The sequence below is a fragment of the Lissotriton helveticus genome, chromosome 3_1 (genome assembly GCF_964261635.1).
Source record: "Lissotriton helveticus chromosome 3_1, aLisHel1.1, whole genome shotgun sequence".
Classification (NCBI taxonomy): domain Eukaryota; kingdom Metazoa; phylum Chordata; class Amphibia; order Caudata; family Salamandridae; genus Lissotriton; species Lissotriton helveticus.
Genome location: NC_136061.1, coordinates 782910053 through 782931751, shown reverse-complemented (window position 1 = coordinate 782931751; position 21699 = coordinate 782910053). Strand labels below are relative to the sequence as shown.

At 45.5% G+C, this 21699-nt stretch overlaps 1 protein-coding gene across 2 annotated transcripts in view; it reads left to right on the top strand.

Moving 5' to 3' along the window:
• Nucleotides 1-21699, top strand: part of COPB1 (coat protein complex I subunit beta 1) — a 296632-nt gene that overhangs the window by 5986 nt on the left and 268947 nt on the right. The gene's annotated exons all lie outside the window — the stretch shown is intronic.

The window sequence follows — 21699 nt, the reverse complement described above, 5'->3', positions numbered from 1 at the left end:
CGATGATGATAATAGGCATCAAAGTAATACAGTTGTCATGTAGGCAACGAAGAAATTAAATAAGAGTAGCATTTAAGCAGATGTTTACCGACCTTAAGTCGCGTAACTGATCAACAGCAAATATTAAGCTTGAGTCACATTGTTAAATGGTGCTAAGAGCTCATACATTTAGCTATTAAAAATGTATATTTGGCAGTCTATTCAAGATATTATGTACTTTCCGACACTTCCTTATTTGAATCCTAGGTAAAGTGTCCCTAGTAGAGCCGGGGGTTAGTATTCTTGAAAAACTCAACCATTTCCAGAAATTAACTCTGCCAGTAAATGGAGTGATGTTCTTTCATTGAATATTATAGATGGTGAAGAGATTCATGCCCTTTTATTGTTATACAGGAGTGTTCAGAGAAACTATTACCGGTTATCACTTCATTTATTCATTTTTAATTTGCAAACGGGCCATAGTTAATTCCTGCAATAAGGCATAGATTACTCTCTTAAATTGTTATATATATATATATATATATATATATATATATATATATATATATATATATATAATTTTAAATCATTGGGTTCCTCATGCCCAGCGTGTGGTGTCTGTTGGTGCATTTCTCATGCCCCAATGCAGAAGAAAATCCTGCCCAATGGCACTGAAAAAATGTGTCCTTGGTGATTGGCAGTAGAAAATCAAGCTCAGTGAGTATACAGAGGCACCTCCCTTTGTTGTCTAAAACTCCATCTTTGATGTTCTCAATGTGAGTTTGACTGACATAATAATCTTTTAGATTTTTCTATGACTTTTGATTTCCCGGTCCACCACTTTTACTAAGAATTAAAGTGGTATTGATATCTTTGAAAAGGTATACATTGATTATGCCTTTATTGAGCAATATGTGTTTTATGCTTAAAGTGGGTTGTTTTTTATCAGTAAATCTCATAACTTGGCTCTTTCATGACTCCTATTTGTCCTAATTGCTATTTAACATTGGTGTCCAGCTGTTGTACTGACTCTTGCATCTGGTTGGGAAACTCTCTACCTAGGCAGCTGAGCCAATGTTTCCTTCATCGAAACTTACATAGGAAGATAATTTGAAAATGCATTCTTTGTTTGCCGACATTGACTTGTGAGTGAGCCAAAATGACTCGACCTACATGTAGCTATGGTACGTTGCAGGGTGAATATTTGGGATAAGCGTTTCTGAAACATAGATCCTTTTTTATATTGCAATTGGATGTTAACATTTCTTTGTAAACCAAAAATTATCATTTTACTATTACATTTTTTATTAAGTTGATAAACATATTTCACTTTTTTCTTAGTATGCACAAATCACCAATACAGATCTGATGACTAGTATCAAAAATTGCAATGACTCTGGAACTTCTCCTCTACCCACTTGGATGGCTGTCCAGCAAAGATTTAAAAAAATGCTGTTATTTCCTTTTGTCGCCCCAGCTTTTGCAGCAGCAATTAATACCTACCCCAGTGATTGGGACTGAGTTGAAGTGAGCTGCTGTTACCTCTCTGTTTTATTAAGAAAAAAAGCACAAAAAACAAGAGAGCCCTCTGGGGCATCAGACAGACTTGTGAATTCAAAAGCCGATTTCAAACCTGTTCTTTAAAAGACATTGGTGCACACAGAGCACAATTCTAGGCTTACAATGACAGTACATTTTCGATGACCTTCAAGTTGTTTTTCAATCCTTTTATAGGTTTTTGGTAATTTATGCCTGATTGGGGTGTTTTGGACCACTCTGTTGAATTTTGCAGGAGCTTTTCAATGTAGCGCTGGCTAAATGACATTATACTGTCCTAATTTAATTATTTTCTTGCTGGTATGTCTCGGGCAGTCTGGCTAGGCACGTATATGGTAAAAGGAGTTTGTCTGTTTGCGGTGTCCTGCCTTTTCTTCATCTTTATTTAACATTTTTATTCTTCTATTGAGGGTGTTACTCAGACTATGAAATATTTTGTATTATAATTATACAGATTACTCTGCAATTGTTGATGAACTCCCCCTTCTGTTTATGAAGAAAGACAAGCTTTTGATTTCCAAATTATTTAAATTAATAGACTGGCGAGTGTTCACAAATTCTCTAAAACAAAACTCTAATAACTTTGAGATCAGGGTGGTTAGCACACTTACTACTGCCTAACTAAAGGAATTTGGATTGCAAAATCTCTGGTAAATGTCTAGCTGCTTCCAATAAGATGCTAAACATAGGGATTGTGATGGACCTTGAACTGCCAGTGGAAGACCAAATTATGGCTGTGGATACCTCCGATTGCAATCAATCAGTACATTTGTAGATTGCACTACTCACCCGTGAGGGTCTCAAGGCAATGGAGGGGCCTGGGGGGTGCTGCTACTGCTCGAACAGCCAGGTCTTGAGGAGTCTCCTGAAGGTCAGTAGGTCCTGGGTCTGTTGCAGGCGGATGGGGAGGGTGCTCCAGGTTTTAGCAGCAAGGTGGGTGAATGATCTGCCGTTGGCGGTTGCTCGTTGAATGTGGGGGATGGTGGCGAGGTCAGAGGAGCGAAGCTGGCGGTTCTGGGTGTAGAAGGTGAGTGGCTCGTTGAGGTACGCTGGTCCGGTGTTGTGGAGTGCATTGTGAGCGTGGGTGAGGAGCTTGAACATGATCCTCTTGTTGATGGGGAGCCAGTGCAGATCTTTCAGGTTGGCTGTGATGTGGCTGTGGCAGGGGATGTCGAGGATGAGGTGTGCAGAGGCCTTCTGTATGCGTTTCTGGAGTTTGGCTGAGGTTCCTGCGTAGAGAGCGTTGCCGTAGTCAAGCCTGCTGCTGACGAGGGCCTTGGTGACCGTCCTTCTGGTTCCTGTGGGGATCCATCTGTAGATCATGCGGAGGGTGTTGAAGTAGGTGGAGGAGACGGCGTTTTCTTGCTGGGTCGTAGATAACGCTGAGTCCAGGATGACCCCCAGATTGCGTGCGTGGTCGGTGGGAGTCGGTGCAGCTCCCAGTGCGGCCAGCCACCATGAGTTGTCCCAGGCAGAGGGGGTTGATCCGATGATGAGGACCTCCATCCTGTCAGAGTTCAGTTTAAGGCGGCTGTTCATCATCCATTCGGCGATGGTTCTCATTCCTTCGTGGAGGTTGGATTTGGTGGTGGTGAGGGAGAGGATCAGCTGAGTGTCATTCGTGTATGAGATGATGTTGAGGTCGTGCAATCGAACGATGTTGGTGAGCGTTGCCATGTAGACGTTGAAGAGTGTTGGGCTGAGGGACGATCCTTGGGGTACGCCACAGATGATCTTGGTGTCTTTGGAACGGAATGGGGGTGGGAGGCGGACACTCTGGGTTCTGCCGGTGAGGAATGAGGTGGTCCAGTCCAGGGCTTTGTCGCGGATCCCTGCGTCGTGGAGGCGTGTGCAGAGGGTGTGGTGGCAGACGGTGTCGAAGGCCTACATTTACTAAAGAAAACCTTCAAGTATCTAGATCTAGGTTTCACTCAGTGGTCAGGCTGTCTTCACAGCAGCAAATTTATAATTTTGGTTGAAATAATAATTTCATTTTGATATAATTCAAAAATAAAAAAGCCAAAAACAACATTCTGAGTCCTAGAACGTTTACTTCAAGAATGCATATTTATTACTTCCACCAAGGCCGTAGACTATCCTAGTAAAGTGGCACCACTTTCCTGTCTTCCATTTATTAATCTTCTCGTCTACATATCAGTAAACATTATGGTATGGTAAAAACATGAAGAGTGCTCATTGTCTGTGGCGGTCGAATATCATGAAATGAAGACTTCGACTTTGTCAATCTTTTTTCTATGCATTAAAATCTGTGCCTTTACAATACTTTTTCCCAATATAATATTATTGATATTTTACTTCAAGTACGATCTCAACAACTACCAAGGATCTTTTTACCCTTTTCTACTTTGCTTAACATCTATTGTGAATACTTAAATAGCACAGAGTAATTTTCGTGTGTGTGTATATATGTATATGTATGTTTATATATAGGTCAGATTTCACTTTTATTAATAAGAAAAGGGACTGTATATTTGAAGAATTCATTCTAACTTACATACTGGTTTGCCTTTACTTAATTGGTTGACTAATGCCACTGATATGGTGCCCTTAAACTAACATGTGGAAAAAAAATCTTCTAAGTTTGTACCAGTTGGGCTTTTAGCTGTAGCAATAAGTCTGCCATCTTTTATTTTTGTGACAGCGCTCTCAGCAGAGTTGTGAGTAGTGTCACCCGACTCCTTATCTTTTTGGATTTCTGAGTGACATTTGATAAAGGGCAGTTGAGGCACTCTTCCCATCTTGTCCATGCTCCTGAAAGTTGGCTGATGGTTGTGATGTAGTTCAGGTGCATCTTCTCAAGTTGGACACTTTTGTTAAGGTGGAGTTATCCGGATCCTCACCCATTCCCATGCTCTTGTATTGCTAGTTGGTACTTATAACGCACATTGTGATGTGCCCTTTGGGAATTCCGCTCAATCTTTGTGAAATTGCTTGGGTAAATAATTAGGGTATGGTGCATCTCTTTCCATGTCTACGCAGATAATAATAAGTATTTTTAATGCGTTGTCCTTGGCTGATATTGAAATGGATGGCTGTCTCTAGCACACAGAATAGTGTATGTCAGCATTTAATCAAAAGGTACATTTGAAAAAGGCTACATATTTGCTCTTTGTTCCCTGTATTCAGACGTTTGTGGTACAAACCTTGCTGTATACTGTGGTGCAACTTGCAATCACTTTTGCTGGTTTGCTCAGTAAAGCTGTTAGGATTTGTCATGTATTCCCTAGTTGTCATTTAAACTACATTTCTTTGGACAAACACAAGTTAGTACAGTGAATCCTTTGATTGCCCATGCTCACCAAGAACTTTATTCCATCTTAAGAAATTATCACGTCCAGTCAGGCATTTGTTTTTCCTCCTATTAACGGGAGTAATGCAATGCTGAGGCAGGTTTCCTCACACTATTCTCGAATCTAGGTGCCAGACTTCTGAGTGGCATCAACACGTTTTAACACAGTCCTCTTGTGCTCTGGGAGCTTCGCTGCTTATCTGAATCAGCCTGCAAGGCATCCTGCATTATTTTTTTAAGCAGTTAGATAGATAATCCTTTGTATGTCTAGTATACCTCAAGGTTTTAGGAGGTATTTACTTATTAAGCAGCATAGATATTTTCCTGCTGGATACTCCACTTCCGAAAAACTCTTTTGGCCAAATGGAAAGCCTTTTCAATTAAGTCCTGCTTCCTTTCGTTTCCTTGTCATGCATAATCTGTTGACGCTCGTTTTCAGAAAATACCTTGGGAGCTAACTAGATCTTTTGCAGGGCAGAGGTTCCAGATTGTAAATTCTTCCCTGGATTTCAGTTTTTCAAAGGCATTTTTGTTCGTTTTTTGGGTTTTGCACTTTTTGTTATGCTTTCAAAAACTTATTGGTAATGTATTTGCTTTTATTTGTTGTTGGTTTATAAGGCCACTTTAGGTTAGGCCTACAGCACATGCACTGTATGTTGCAAGGCATGTTGTGGCCTACCATGAACATAGAGGGGCTTGGAGCCCATCCGTTTCTTACTAGCGGTGGGCCTTCTTTGTCAGTTTCATTTACCTGCTTCTTATTTGTATCTGAGCATGTCAATTTTGTGTTTGTTACTCCCATGGAGCATTGCCTCTTTCCCATGCGTATATTTGCCTCGTGTCTGTGCTTTATGTCAGGGAACTCCATGTTTTTCCTTTTTAGGTTTTGCCTAGCAATGCGTACGAAGTACGTATGCGCTAGCAAAACCTCTTGAGTTCTATGTCGGGTGATGACCCGCCTCTGTCTATCATTGGCTAGCTCCATAAATGGAGGCTAGCCATTGGGAGACAGAGGCTGTCAATCGCGCTTTCTCTTGAAAACGCGATTCGGGGGCGTTTCTGGTGCTTTTTTTAAGCCCCGCCCCTTTGTCCCGGGCCGCGCTGCGATTGGCTGCAGGCCCGGGACACCCCAGTGACGTCATTTCCCGGGCCGCGCTGTGATTGGCTGCCGGCCCGGGACACCCCCGCAGGGGTGTGGAATTTATTAAAACATCTACTTGTCCATGGGGCAGGCTGCTTATTAAACCTACTTGTCCTGTAACAAGATCCACTTGTCCCCTTTGTGCCATCTAATGCGGCAACAAATTACGCAACAATCTCATTATATAAGAGTTCTGATATAGCCTCTCTGATTATGCCAGGGTTCATACCATAGTAGTGTTTGAATACTAGCAATTCCCTTAAGCTTCTATGTTTCTGAAGGTCTACATACTGGGGCTGAAGGTAGTGGTAAGCAATAGTTCCAGGGTTGGAATGCCCTTTTTAGTCTTTGCAAACCTACTAACGTGCATGTTTTAAGGGTTTTCACCAATTCTTCTCTAATCTTTTCCCATACTGAGAACGGTTGGAAATTTACTACTGACAGTGGCAGACTTAAAACTTCCAGGGTTGGGAAAAAAGTCGTTGGAGGAAAAGTGAACTTGAAAACATTTAGATTTTCACATAAGCAAATCTACACCTGCATATTTGCTCATGCTAAAATGCAGATCACAAATATTTTCTGGGAGTACTATTTATTGGCCTACTTCTGTAAATTCTTGTGAATTCCTGGAAACTGTACATATGTACTTAATGCAAGGATATATACCATGGATGCACTTTTGAGACTTTCTTTAATTGGGTCTCTAATTAGGTCTGGTGTTAACCATGACCTTTTGTTTTGTTTTTTATTCTGTCTCTCTCCGTCTGTCGATTAGCTGGTGTCCCTGTAAGTGACAGTATTTTGCTCTTTTAGAAGGAGCATTTTGGCACACAATGTAGTTTTGTTCAGTGCCCAGAACCACTGTGGCAATGTTTTGCTTTTGACAATGCTTGTTAGACTGGTGAGGACCCAGCAGCTCCCACACTGTTAAGGTTTTACAAAAACCATGCCTAAACAAGTCACGCCTTGACAAAACCAAAAGGCTGACCACCAATTTGAGATCCACTAGCTTTGCCAATGCTTGTTTATTTTTGTTTTCGATATTCGTATTTAAACTGGTTACACTGATATTTCATTCTGAATATTTTTGGGAAATACTAACATACATCCACATGTTACTAAACGATGCTGCAAAGATATAGTACCTAAAATCTTACAGTAGTTTAGCTAAATGTTTTCTTTTCTTACATGCATTTTTTTGTGAACATTTTCTTTTGAAAGCAAAGAATCACCACTCTTGCTTTCAAGCTTCTGCAAATATTTGCATATAATCAGAGAGCATTCTGGGTGCTTTATACATAGCCTCATATTACTAAACATTGAAAATGTGTGTACACTTTTATACTGGAACCACCGTCAGTAGTGCAAGCTGAGCTTAAAACATTTACTTTTAGTGCTCACCCTAATAATAAAGGCATTGTGTTAATGAACCATATATACAAGTTTGAACAGCATTATCACATATATTACATATAACACACACTTTACCTTAATTGTAGAGAATGCCCTTCCCTGATCCACAATGTGTTACTGTAAACTGGCAGCCAAAGGGTTTGTGCTGCAGGGGGTTGGGCCTACTTGTCCCAAGGACAAAGTGTACATTAAAACTTGTTGCCCTTGACCCCAAACAATATGTCCCGGGCGTCGGGCTATAGGAATTCCACATCCCTGCCCCCGTGACGTCAGCCAATCACAGCGCGGCCCGGGACCTGACTTGTTCTTACTTTTAAACTACAAATAATTTACGGTCAGAATGTGTGTATCACTTCAAGCTTTTGGCTCGGCTTGTGCGTGCATGCACACCCTGCAGTCTTTCGTGCCTGACTGCTGCCGAGTTAATGCATTTAAAAAAAGAACATGCTGATATATCTGAAAAGAAATACCTCTTTGCGAGAACGCACGCTAATTGCCGGCTGTGGTAGAGAGCTGGCGCGTGTGACAAGACGAGCTCCCATTTGACTGGATGTCCTTAGTTTAAGAGGCTGGGATGGGAATGTTCACTTCATCAGATTTACCCCCCGACCCTCGTCTATTTTTGACCCAATTAAATCCCCAGGAGCGGAGTCTGAGCAGCGCGTGGTAGGAGCCATGCGCTGATCCGTCCCCGCGGGCCAGCTGCACACATCCAGCTCCTTCCCTGCTGGCGCTGGGGCAGCAAAGGTTTGTGCTGAAAGCCCTTCTCCGGAGTCAAGGTTTTTGGCAGAGCTGGGCGAGCGGGAATGTTTGTGGGGAGAGCCGAGCCGGGTGTCTGGCTTTGCTCTAAGCCAAAGCATGAGTTGAGCACCACCCCCTCCGAATTTGTTTTTCCACAATGTAACGTCTAACCCTGCTTATCGTCTAATATTGACGTATTTCTGGCTTTTGCTCACACCGGTTATTCCAAGTTAGAAGACTCCTCCGGCGGAATCAAAACCTCCCCCAGGCCCCTGCAAAGGTAGCGGGTTACAGCGACCACTGGCGGCGGAAAGAAGTCAAACTGCAGAATCCCGGACCTTATGTGAGAGGTGAAATTTGGGCAGAGTTGTCGATGCGCCTCGCCCGGCCGGACTGCAGCTCTGGCTGCCCCTGCCCTGTGTTGGGTATTGATCACCAGCGCGTCCCGTGCCCTCTGTGCCCGTAGGCGGGGCAGTGGGGGCACAGACAGCCTGCAGTGGGGCGCAACCCTGGAGCTCACGTGCCCCGGCACTCAGGGGTGCCTCAGGGCGCTGTCTCTGAAGCTGGCTTGTATTTTAGACCGTGTCATGCGCTATGTTTATTTCTACCTGCTATTACACAAAGACTTCCTGTCCCTTTACACGTGAGTCAGTGTGACTCAGTCGCCACGAGCCCCGTCAAAGGCGCTCTGTGTCGCTGGTTATTCTTCCGATATCGCCGAGCTGCATAATTTGGACTGGGAAATAATTGAACTTTCACTCGTTGGCTGGGAAAAGGTGCAGTTGAATCTGTCTGAAAGCCCTGAGGCCCTGGTTGTGCTCGCCTGGGGCTCATAAGTAGTGAAATGTCCGTGCTTGCTTCTGCGCAGCATCTTCCGTGACGTCACTGTGGGTACAGCATCCTGTGTTCAGGCTGTCGTTGAATCGGTGAGCAGACTTCGAAAAGCGCAGGACTGCAAAGCCCATTCCTTCTAGGCGTCCGCATGATTTTTTTGGGCATTTAGTTACTTTTCTTCATTTTTCTTCCGTGTCTGCACTGTCCAGGGTGTGGGCACTCTCCACACCTTGGGCGTTCTAAAGTGATTGCTGCCTCTGTGGTCTCCTGTGCGAGCTGCGTCTCTTCCTGTGTTTGTACACACACTGAGCCTTAGTGTTCTACTCTATTTTTAGGAACATATGAGACACTTTTTAAGGTCGTAAAAATGTCACACGTGTAAGAATAGCACCGTCCCACCTATATCTGTACCCCCCTTACTTACAAAAATTCGACACCCCCATGTCCAATTCAACCCTGTAAGCTTAACAGCTGTGTAGGCAGCCTAGAGCCTTGACGACAGTGAATGTGTACCCTCACAGTACAGCCCTTGCGATCGTTATGCAGTTGGCATGATTTTTTTTACTGTTGCTGCTCATGCACTGTGTGCTTCCACTTTAGCTGTTCATGAGGTGTGCGCCCCCTTCCTACCTGCGGGTGAAATTGCACAAACGATGTTTACATGCACACAGACAATGCAAACCCACAAAAGGCGAAACCATTGCATTTTAAATGCTTGTTGTGTAAGCACTCGCAGAAAATGTATTTGTTTTTGAGCCGTCTTCCTTGTGTACTTACCTCCCCACTCATGCTGCTGCCTTTCCTCGAGTGCTTCTTCCCGCCCCTCCCTGTTGCACGCATCTGCAACTCCTGAGCTCCCTGTGTAGGCTTGTGTCCCCTCTGCCATCCCTGTGTTGGGTTCGTATCTCCAGCCCTCCCTGTGTTGCCCCCTCCACACTATGTGTTGCTTCGCCCCCCCCCACCCCATGTTGCTTCCATTTTAATTTTTATTGCTGTGCCTCTCGTAAAATGATTTAGTGACATCAGTTCTTACAACATTTCAAATTGATCTTCTGCTTGCTGGTATTTGATCTTAGAACATCACTCTCTCTATCTACATGCCCAGAAATGAAATCTCAGTTTTCCTCAACATTAAACTTTCAACGACCAAATGGGTCTATATGGTCACTGCTATTTGATTCTGTTTGCTACATATGCTGTGCAAAATTTTTACTTGGTATTTAATTTTTGCCTGGAAAGTAATCGTACATCGCTTGATTGCCTCTCATTTGGATTACTGTAATTGGCTGTATTACAGCATTCCTTACTATGCTATTGATAGACTCCAACTTGTGCTGAACTTGGCCACTAGACTTCTTTCTGGTCTTGCTTGTAAGGGCCCATGTCTTTCATCTTGGGAACCTACATTAATTAGCTCCTCGTTATAGAGATATTTTCAAAATTCTTTTAATTTGTCCACAAAGCCTTACACAGTGCTGACCCTGCTTATCTGAACAGCAGGCTCAAGTGTTATCTTCCAAATTGTACCCCTTTCTTCTTCCTAGATTATATTACTTCAAATTTAGCAGCTGATCCTTTTCCTTTTTTAACATCTTAATTGATCGTTTATCACAAACTCTACCTGCCACAACCATGTAACCAAGTGAACTTAATCTGTCACTCAATGAGAAATTTCTTTTTTTAATTTTTTTTTAGCATAATTCACAATGTAAAAGCTGCATAACATTATAGGAAAAATATGCATCTTATCATGAGAAGTGCCATTACTTGCACAGCATTGCGAATTATTATAGTCTCTCGCACCATGCAGTACAGGTGACAGTGCAACTTTGGTAAGGAAGTGATTCCTCTGCCTCTAATACACTGGAACATCAATACATATTTGAAGTGATCCCTTAGGCACTTACATTATAAAAAAAATAAAGGGCATTATGGCACATTTGATGAATTTCTACCAGAAATGCTAAACTACGTAACTACATATCAAATATTAAATACCCTCCCCCCGTCCTGAATTGGTTTTATGTTCCTAGTATCACATTTCATAATTTTGTATGCTAATAACATATCAGCCTTATTGCCCCGCTCATAGTAGGTCTGTCCAATGTAGAGGATCTTCTTAGCTGCCTCTTTTGCTAAAAGCTGCTGTAGTTTGCCCCTAACCCAACAGACCTCCCTCTGAATGGTGAACTATTCTATTTGTGACATTGCTCAGCCTGCCTACAGCTGTTCCTGTGTGTTCTTTTTAGCCAGTCTTTCGAGGTTGAGATTGTGGTATATACCCCCCCCCCCCCAATAACTGCTTTTGCATTGTCCCAGATTATTGCTAATTTAATCATTCTCATGTAATTCTCAGTAAAGTAGAATTCTGTCACGTATTTAACGATTTCCTGAGCAGTTTGGTTTCTCAGCGCCAGTTTGCTAAGCCTCCAGGGTTCTCCGCATAAATCGGTTGGTGTGTCTAAGTGGAGCCTAGTTGGAGTGTGTTCCATTAGCATTATTGTCTCAGTGTCAGAACCTATTAGTTCAGGGGCCAGTTGTCTCGAGATCAGTAAAAAATTGATCCTCGAATAGGTTCTGTGTACATTACAGAAACATGTGAAATCCTCGTCTGCCATATGTTGAGAACACTAAATATCTAAGCTGTTGCTGCCTTCAACCCGTGGATGAGGTGGGGTATCTGAATTGGATTATCTTTTGTGAGACCTGTTGATTGCTGGTGAGAGGACAGTATTTTTGAGGAATATATATGCATAGAATACCTGTATTATTTTTGAGAGTGAGATCTGTGAAATAAATGGATCACCAAGCTGACCTCTAATTCCAACCAGAAACCCCACCTGTTGGACAATTTTCCGTCCAAGTGAAATGTCAAACCTCTATGGAATAGAATCACTACCCCTTCCGTTTTAGTAGTGTGTGGCATGAAATTGGGACAGGAACCAATACGCGCAGATTCTTGGTTGTGCCTGTAGCTACAAACTGAGTCTCCTGGAGGAGGACAACATCTGCTTCCAGTGGCGTCACTGGGGTTGGTGTCACCCGGTGCGGGTAACTCATGGTGTCACCCCCTCACGACTTACCGCATGGACCACCTCTGTCGGAAATGTACGGCACTAGGTACTGTCTTACTCCCTCTAGCTCCCTCTCTCTGTCTAGCTCCCTCTCGCTGTCTTACTCCCTCTATCTCCCTCTGGTTCCCTCTCTCTCTGTCTTACTCCCTCTAGCTCCCTCTCTCTGTTTTACTCCCTCTAGCTCCCTCTCTCTCTGCCTTGCTCCCTCTAGCTCCCTCTCTCTCTGTCTTACTCCCTCTAGCTCCCTCTCCCTCTGTTTTATTCCCTCTAGCTCCCTCTCTCTGTCTTGCTCCCTCTAGCTCCCTCTCTTACTCATTCTAGCTCCCTCTCTCCCTGTCTTACTCTCTCTAGCCCCCTGTCTCTCTGTCTTGCTCCCTCTAGCTCCCTCTCTCTGTCTTACTCCCTCTAGCTCCCTCTCTGTCTTGCTCCCTCTAGCTCCCTCTCTCTCTGTCTTGCTCCCTCTAGTTCCCTCTCTCTGTCTTACTCCCTCTAGCTTCCTCTCTCTCTCTTACTCCCTCTAGACCCCTCTCTTACTCCCTCTTGCTCCCTCTCTCTCTCTTACTCCCTCTAGCCCCCTCTCTCTCACTCCCTCTAGCTCCCTCTCACTCTGCCTTGCTCCCTCTAGTTCCCTCTCTCTGTCTAGCGCCCTCTAGCTCACTCTCTCTCTTACTCCCTCTAGCTCCCTCTCTGTCTAGCTCCCTCTCTCTCTGTCTTGCTCCCTCTAGCTCCCTCTCTCTTATTCCCTCTAGCTCACTCTCTCTTTGTCTAGCTCCCTCTAGCTCCCTCTCACTCTGCCTTGCTCCCTCTAGTTCCCTCTCTCTGTCTAGCGCCCTCTAGCTCACTCTCTCTCTTACTCCCTCTAGCTCCCTCTCTCTGTCTAGCTCCCTCTCTCTCTGTCTTACTCCCTCTAGCTCCCTCTCTCTGTCTAGCTCCCTCTCGCTGTCTTACTCCCTCTATCTCCCTCTGGTTCCCTCTCTCTCTGTCTTACTCCCTCTAGCTCCCTCTCTCTGTTTTACTCCCTCTAGCTCCCTCTCTCTCTGCCTTGCTCCCTCTAGCTCCCTCTCTCTCTGTCTTACTCCCTCTAGCTCCCTCTCCCTCTGTTTTATTCCCTCTAGCTCCCTCTCTCTGTCTAGCTCCCTCTCGCTGTCTTACTCCCTCTATCTCCCTCTGGTTCCCTCTCTCTCTGTCTTACTCCCTCTAGCTCCCTCTCTCTGTCTTACTCCCTCTAGCTCCCTCGCTCTCTGTCTTACTCCCTCTAGCTCCCTCTCTCTGTCTTACTCCCTCTAGCTCCCTCTCTCTGTCTAGCTCCCGCTAGCCCCCTCTCTCTCTCTTACTCCCTCTAGCTCCCTCTCCCTCTGTCTTGCTCCCTCTAGCTCCCTCTCTCTCTATCTTAATCCCTCTAGCTCCCTCTCTCTGTCTAGCTCCCTCTCTCCCTGTCTTACTCCCTCTAGCTCCCTCTGTCTCCCTCTCTGTCTTACTCCCTTAGCTCCCTCCCTCTCTCTCTCTCTCTTACTCTCTCTAGCCCCCTGTCTCTCTGTCTTACTCCCTCTAGCTCCCTCTCTCTCTGCCTTACTCCCTCTAGCTCCCTCTAGCTCCCTCTCTCTTACTCCCTCTAGCTCCCTCTCTGTCTTGCTCCCTCTAGCTCCCTCTCTCTCTGTCTTGCTCCGTCTAGCTCCCTCTCTCTCGGTCTTATTCCCGCTAGCTCCCTCTCTCTCTGTTTTAGTCCCTCTAGCTCCCTCTCTCTGTCTTGCTCCCTCTAGCTCCCTCTCTCTCTTACTCCCTCTAGCTCCCTCTCTCTCTTACTCCCTCTAGCTCCCTCTCTCTCTGTATTGCTCGCACTAGCTCCCTCTCTCTCTATCATACTCCCTCTAGCTCCCTCTCTCTGTTTAGCTCCCTCTCTCGCTGTCTTACTCCCTCTAGCTCCCTCTGTCTCCCTCGTTCTCTGTCTTACTCTCTCTAGCTCCCTCTCTCTCTGTCTTACTCCCTCTAGCTCCCTCTCTCTGTCTAGATCCCTCTGGCTCCCTCCCTCTAGCTCCCTCTGTCTCCCTCTCTCTCTGTCTTACTCCCTCTAGCTCCCTCTCTCTCTGTCTTACTCCCTCTAGCCCCCTCTCTCTCTGTCATACTCCCTCTAGCTCCTTCTCTCTCTGTATTCCTCCCTCTAGCTCCCTCTCTTTCTCTTACTCCATTTAGCTCCCTCTCTCTCTGTCTTGCTCCCTCTCTCTCTATCTTACTCCCTCTAGCTCCCGCTCTCTGTCTAGCTCCCTCTATCTCCCTCTCTCTCTGTCTTACTCCCTCTAGCTCCCTCTCTCTGTCTAGCTCCCTCTAGCTCCCTCTCTCTGTCTTACTCCCTCTAGTTCCCTCTCTCTCTGTCTAGCTCCCCCTCTCTCTATCTTACACCCTCTAGCTCCCTCTGTCTCCCTCTCTCTCTCTGTCTTACTCCCTCTAGCTCCCTCTCTCTGTCTTACTCCCTCTAGCTCCCTCTCTCTTATTCCCTCTAGCTCCCTCTCTTTCTGTTTTACTCCCTCTAGCTCCCTCTCTCTCTGCCTTGCTCCCTCTAGCTCCCTCTCTCTTATTCCCTCTAGCTCCCTCTCTCTTTGTCTAGCTCCCTCTAGCTCCCTCTCTCTCTACATTACTCCCTCTAGCTCCCTCTCTCCGTCTTACTCCCTCTAGCTCCCTCTCTCTCTGTCTTGCTCCCTCTCTCTTATTCCCTCTAGCTCCCTCTCTCTGTCTTGCTCCCTCTCTCTCTATCTTACTCCCTCTAGCTCCCTCTCTCCAGCACCCTCTCTCTCTGTCTTTCTCACTCTAGCTCCCTCTCTCTCTGCCTTTCTCACTCTAGCTCTCTCTCTCTCTGTCTTACTCCCTCTAGCTTCCTCTCTCTCTCTCTCTGTCTTACTCCCTTTAGCTCCCTCTCTCCCGGTCTTACTCTCTCTAGCTCCTACTCTCTCTTTGTTACTCCCTCTTGCTCCCTCTCTCTCTGTCTTGCTCTCTCTAGCTCCCTCTCTCTGTATTACTCCCTCTGTCTCCCTCTCTCTCTTACTCCATCTGTCTTCCCTGGATTTGTATAAACAAGAGTCCGAGCAACAGGTGGCACTGTAGTGAAGAGCAAGCTGAAATTTGGAACTGGTTCGCTGGAAAACTGAAGACTGCAAGATACTGAAAAATGGGAAACCATGCACCCTCAGAGGAGCGAGGCTGCTATAGAGTTGCCTTGTGATCAAAGAAAATTACAGTCAAGCATTGCAGATCTCCTGCGAGACGAGTGTGAACTTAATGAGGAACAAGCTTGCACAGGGAGCGACAGTAAAGGTGAGAGCAGAGGCGAGGCTGAAGTGCAGATTGGTGTCACCCCAAGTGTTGGTGTCACCCGGTGCGGGCCGCACCCCCCGCCCCCCCTAGTGACGCCACTGTCTGCTTCCATATGTTTTATCCAGTGAAATATCGCTATTTGGGAGAGTTGAGGCCCTGCACATTAAGATAAATATTATATATAGTGGATCATTTCTTTTTATAAGTTTTGATCTTCTTGATCTCTCGTCAGCATTTGACACGGTCAAACATGAGAACTTGTTGGAGCTGCTAAGTACTAGGATGGGGCTATCGGGAACTGTTCTCAAATGGTTTTCGTCTTTCCTTCACAACCGGTCTCAGAGGTTCAAGATCGACAATGTACTATCTACACCGGTGCCTGCAGATCTTGGGGTTCCACAAGGATCCACCCTCTCTCCTACACTGTTCAACCTCGTTATGGAACCCCTCGCCACCCTGCTTCAAGCATCCAATGTTCAATTCCATATGTACGCTGATGACACGCAACTCTACCTAAAGTTACAGTCCCCGGAAGATATCAAACAGCTGAATTCCACGCTTATTAACACCCAATCCTGGCTGGCCGATAATCACCTCAAACTAAATGCTCTAAAAACTGAGTTCCTACTCATCTCACCTCCGGCGAAAATCTCCACCACCCAAACCTGGCTCAACAACCTAACAGCACTCAATGTCCAACCTACCATCGTGGACTCGGCGAAATCCCTAGGCATCACACTCGACGCCAAGCTCGACATGCAGCAGCACGTCAGCAAAGCCACAAAAGCAGCTAATTTCCAAATTAACACGCTGAGGAAAATTAAACCCTTCCTCCCTGCCAAAGACTTCCAAACTGCTGTACAAGCTCTAGTCATCCCTCGAATAGACTACGGAATTGCGACCCTCAGCGGTCTCCCGCTATCCACAACAGCACCCTTAAGAGCCTCCCTGAACGCTGCCGCGAGACTCATTACTGGCTCAAGAAAGCACTCGCACATATCCCCAGACCTAAAGTCTCTAAAATGGCTGCCTTTTGAAGCCAGAATACAGCTAAAAATTGCAACTATGACACACGCGGCCGTGCACCACAAGGCACCCTACTACCTCGCTCAAAAGCTGTCTATATCAGGAGGGTCGAGATCCAATAGGAGTACTAAAAATCTACTCCTGAAACCTCGTAGATTTCGGAAAGCGAAAACTTACAAACGCTCCTTCTCAGGAATGGCACCCAGGATCTGGAATGCGCTCCCTCCTGAAACAAGGCTAATCACCTCCACTGCACTCTTCAAGAAAGAGGTGAAAACAATGCTTCTGGCCAAGATCTCCTGATCGCTACAGATGTTGGGTCAGAGACTCTGCATTGCTTGTATCGCTGCTCTGCCTATCCTCGACTTGTTGGGGGCACTATTACGCTACTCTATTACTACCGACCAAGATATGATACACCTTGGTTTACTGATCCACCTGTACGCCATGGTAGTGGGATCAATGACCTGTGCTGCTATATACTACTCCCTTACCTGATCATATATGGAGTGGTTTTATGTTTGTTTTTTTCATCCATGTTATTACCATGTTACTTACCATGTTATTACCATGTTATTACCATGTTACCATGTTACCTACCTGATCATATATGGATTGGTTTTATGTTTGTTTTTATCATCCATGTTATTACCTTGTCACTGATTATTATACTGTTCCCATTATCTCTGTTTACTCTGTTGCCCCTTCCCTGTCTTTGTGAAGCGCTCTGATATCTGTAAGGATCTTGTTCGCGCTATATAAAACTTTGAATAAATAAATAAATATATAAATAATTAATGAGTGGTAGTCCTTTGTGGTGGATCCGGCTAGGTAGTTAACACTGTCAGTCTCACATGTTTGTCCTATTTGCCTTGTGTTACTCCCACTACTTAGTTTATCATAGAGGTGCTCTTGTTTTTTCTGACATTTGAAACAAGCTGTTCTTTTTCTTTGGAAAAGTAACATAAGTGAGGTCATCCAGTGTAAGTTTTTGGTCTTGTTCATATGCAGAGTAGATTCTGTCTGTATTATCTCGGCATGTGGTCACCTGCCGGAGGAGTGTAGCAGTTGGCGAATAATGCCTGAATATAGAATTCTAGGCCTTTGTTAGGGATATCTTTGTTTATGCTTCTGATGCTAATTATATTTCACCTGACCTATTGGTGGTTCTATTCAATGGTTGTTCTACTCCGATCTTGTTAGGTCTTTTTCATGTGTAAAATCTGCCATGTTAATGTCCACCTGGTGAAGGGGTAGCTCTCTTTTTTTAGGTCTCGCAGAGCTGTGATGCAGCGCGCATGCGCTGGTCGCTCTGCGAGGCTTATTGTTATCGAGATTTCAGAAGTGGAGTTTAAGCCCCACCCATCATTCTGATTGGCTGGCATCATTGTTTATGCTAAACGTTTGCTTCTGATTGATAATGAGGCTTCTTAGTCCCTCCTTGTTACCGCCCTGTCTCCTTCTAGGACGGCCCATCTGGACTGGATCTTTTACTTGCAGTAATACACGGTCTCCTTCATAAGTCGGTAGGCACTATGTTTTGTCAGTTGCAAGTTGAAAAACTTGAAAGGCGGACAGTGGTCTTAAACCTCCTACATCTGCTTAAGCTGTCCAATGTATACTGTAAGTTGCGGGGGACGCTTGTGCGGCCTTCGGGCGTGTTATCCACTATGGGGTATGCAGAGACTTCCTGTCCTACTTGCCCGCACTGAGTTCGGGATCTCCTGCCTCGCCTGCTTTAGTTATGATTGTCCCTTCCAGTGCGTGGCATCACGTCATGTACCTGTGGACCTTTTATGTTGGAAACGCCCCTTTAATCCCTGCAACGTCCTAGAAGCCGGAGGCTCTGTCCAGGTACATGGCCTGCAGGCCGCCCCACAGCATTCCTCTATCCTGCCCTGCACAAGGGATGGGGTTGTTGTGCACTACTAGAGTGCCTCCTCTGAGAGTCTGTCTCACTTGTCCCGGCAGTGAGGCGCTCGGGGGATGCCAAGATGTGAAGTTATTGCTGGGCTCCCGGCACAGACGGTGCCCCACCTGACGCACCCGCCCCTGCCTGCCCTGCCGGCTCCATGCATCGCATCCTGCCACCCTTCTTCTGGTCTTGCTGCCCGTCGCCGCTCCTGCCGGTCTGTGCTACTGGGGGCCTGGACTGGAGATGGGCAGTGGTTACTTGTTCATATTAAGCCAGATGGCAGCCCTGGTCATCGCCTCGGGCACGGGGTGGTGGGGCTGGAGACAGGCCCAGGGATTACATGGCGAGAGCTCATGGGCATTTCCTCGGGCACGGAGTGGAGTGGAGTGGAGGTGTTGGGCCTGGAGAGTGGGAGTGCGCAGTGGTTACATGGTCACACTGAGCTGGAGGGGGGCTGCAGCGAGGTTTGCAAAGTGTGTTTTAATCGCAGAACAGAGTGATCATGCATATTGTACTCCGTTTACCCTGTCCCTCAGCAGCTCTAAGGCAGTGCTGTGCGGAGGCTGGCCTGGACCCCCCTCGCACAGTATAACGTGTGTGGCTGCCAGTGGTTTGTCTCCTCTGCGGGCCCTGGTGCCCCTCTCTGGATGTTTGACAGCAGAGACCCTTACTGCCCATGCTGGCTGACGCGTTTGCTGTGCTAGCAGTGAGGTATTCACGCAGAGCCTGCTTGAGAAGGCCACTAAATGTGCGCATACCTTACCTTACTGATGGATAGAACTACATGGTGCACAAATGATAAAGTGTGGATATCGGGTTTCAGTACATATTTATCATTTGTGATTCACCAATTAAAGTGTCTTGATTTGTTTGTCACACTTACGTTACTCCCCAAAATGGGCTTTGCTTTGAATCCTATAAATATCAGCTTAAAACATGGTCTGCACAATAGTGCATTGAACGACAACTGATATATTCATTCAACTGCTTTAAAATGAAGTCGGCTAGTTTGGGTTTGTAAAAGGATACTCTGCTTGATGGTGGTCCCAACTCATATGTAGTAGGCCTGTTGAGTGAAAATACTGATATCAAATTACTGCAGATATGAAAGTAAACTATTTATTGTAGCCCTTAGACATATGCCTGTACTCGGTTCCGATTTTTTCCTCTTTAATCAGCTCAGCTGAACTTCATGACTCATTTCAGTTTTATATATTTGTTTTAACTAAATATTCCTATACTTCCCACACACATCAATACCGTAGAAAGATATAAGCAAGAACTAATCTGAATAAATACAATTACAATACAATACCCTGGCTCTCCTTCGGCAACTGTGGGTGAGCAGACAAGGCTCGCACACAGGAGGTGGGTTAGGGACTAGGGGCCAGATGTACGACCTTTTTTTGCAGTCGCAAACGGGAAATCGGCTTGTTTGCGACTGTAAAATAGGTCTAACCCATTTACAAACCCTATTTTGAGAGTTGGTAACCTATCACCAACTCTCAACATAAGGTTTGCGAATTGCTATCGGGAAGGGGCGTCCCTTCCTAATAGCGACTTGCACTTCAATGTAAGATTGTTAGCTTGAAGTAGGTGGTAAGCCACTGGCAAAGGGGAAGGGGTCCCTAAGGGACCCCTTCCCCCTTTGTGAATGTATGCGAAAATACTTTTTAAGAGCAGGCAGTGGTCACACGGACCACTGCCTACACTTAAACAAGCATTTGCAATGAAGTAGGTCTCGCATTTACGTAAGTTTAAGCTATTGGTATTGCAAATGACTGCCTTTTATTTCTGTTTTAAAAATGAAAACAAAAATAAAAGGTATTGTTATTTGCAATGTCAATAGCTCAAACGCACGTAAATACGAGACCTACTGCATTGCAAATTCTTGTTGTACATAGTGATCGCGATCTGAGAGATATTTGTTGTAGGCTTGATGCAAAGCCATAATCTCTTTGCAAAATTGTAATAAAAGTGTGTGGTATTCTCTTTGGTTGCTGGAGTCTGGAGATTCAAGCTTTCTGACTGGAAATGAGTGTGCGTTGACTGGACGGTATCTGACTGAGTTTGGATTGTCAGGCTTCTGGGCACTTATCATTTCTTTTATTGATACTGATTTAATCTGCATATATGACCCCCCCCCTCCCCCCCCCAAAGTTTGCTGATTAGGTTGTGTGCTGATGCATCTAACTCATACATTGTGTGGGTATTCTCTCCTGGTGCGTCGTTGAGCTATCCTCCGGTGTCGCTCAGCTACAGGTCTCTGCTGAGATCCCTACTGTGAGCTTGATGTAAATTGTGCCTCATCATCTTTCTCATCGGCCTGCTGTGCTTCACTCCTTCTCCAGCATAGTGGCCATCTTGGATGTGGCACGCAGTGCTCAGTGCCACTTTGAGCTAAAATGTCCTACCTTTCCACTCAATTTGTAGATTTTGTTTTACTTCCTTCAGCTCCCCTCGTCCCCAACTCTGGTAAGACAGTGCTTGTTCCAGTAGCGTTGGCATCCTCTAGGATTCTATCCTTTCTCCAATTCCTGTCAAATTTTGACCTAACTCTTTTGGCCCACTTGATTGGGTTGTTTGGTTGAAAGGTTTTTTGTATGCCGACGACACTCAAAATATTGCAAGTTTTAAAGATAACAACATCAGGGCAACAACCATGCCACATGGGATTGCTTTTTGCAGGTACAGCTATGGATGAACTCTAATCCTCTTAAACTAAACAAACTAAAGACTGATCTTGGCCCCTTCGAAACCTGTTGCCTCTGCAAGCTTCTGGCCACCTAGTTTTGATCCTTCGCCTTCTGCTGTTCCAGTAGTACGGATCGTGGACATCAATATTGATGTGGCATTACCGTAAAAGAACAAATATTAGCAGTGGTTGAGTCCTGTCTGTATCAATTACCAGTATTATACTCATTTACACTATCTCAAAGGTCACAATTCTAAATTCCTCTATTTCATCTACTTTCAATGACTATATCTCCATTTATTGGCATTACCCATGGACCCTTCGCCTGCCGGAACTGCAATCACTCTTTCACCCACACCAACATGCCAGCTCCTCTCAGCCGACCCATCAGCGCACCCGACTGGCTCAACTGCGATCAATGTGCGATCTCTCCACAAATACGCCACAGAAATCTGGGATCTCCTCGAGGCTGCCTTTCCCGACATCGCCTTCACGGAAACCTGGGCCAACCCCAGTTCTGGACTGAACATCGCAACCGCCATCCTGGACGGCAGCAAAATCATCTGCAAGTATCGCACTGACCGACCAGGAGAAGAGGCATCACCATAGCTCTCGGTAAAACCTCTGACTGACCAAGCACTCAAACGACAACCATGGAACACGTCCACTTCCAGATCCAGACCAACACCCCAGCTCCTGCTCGCCGTT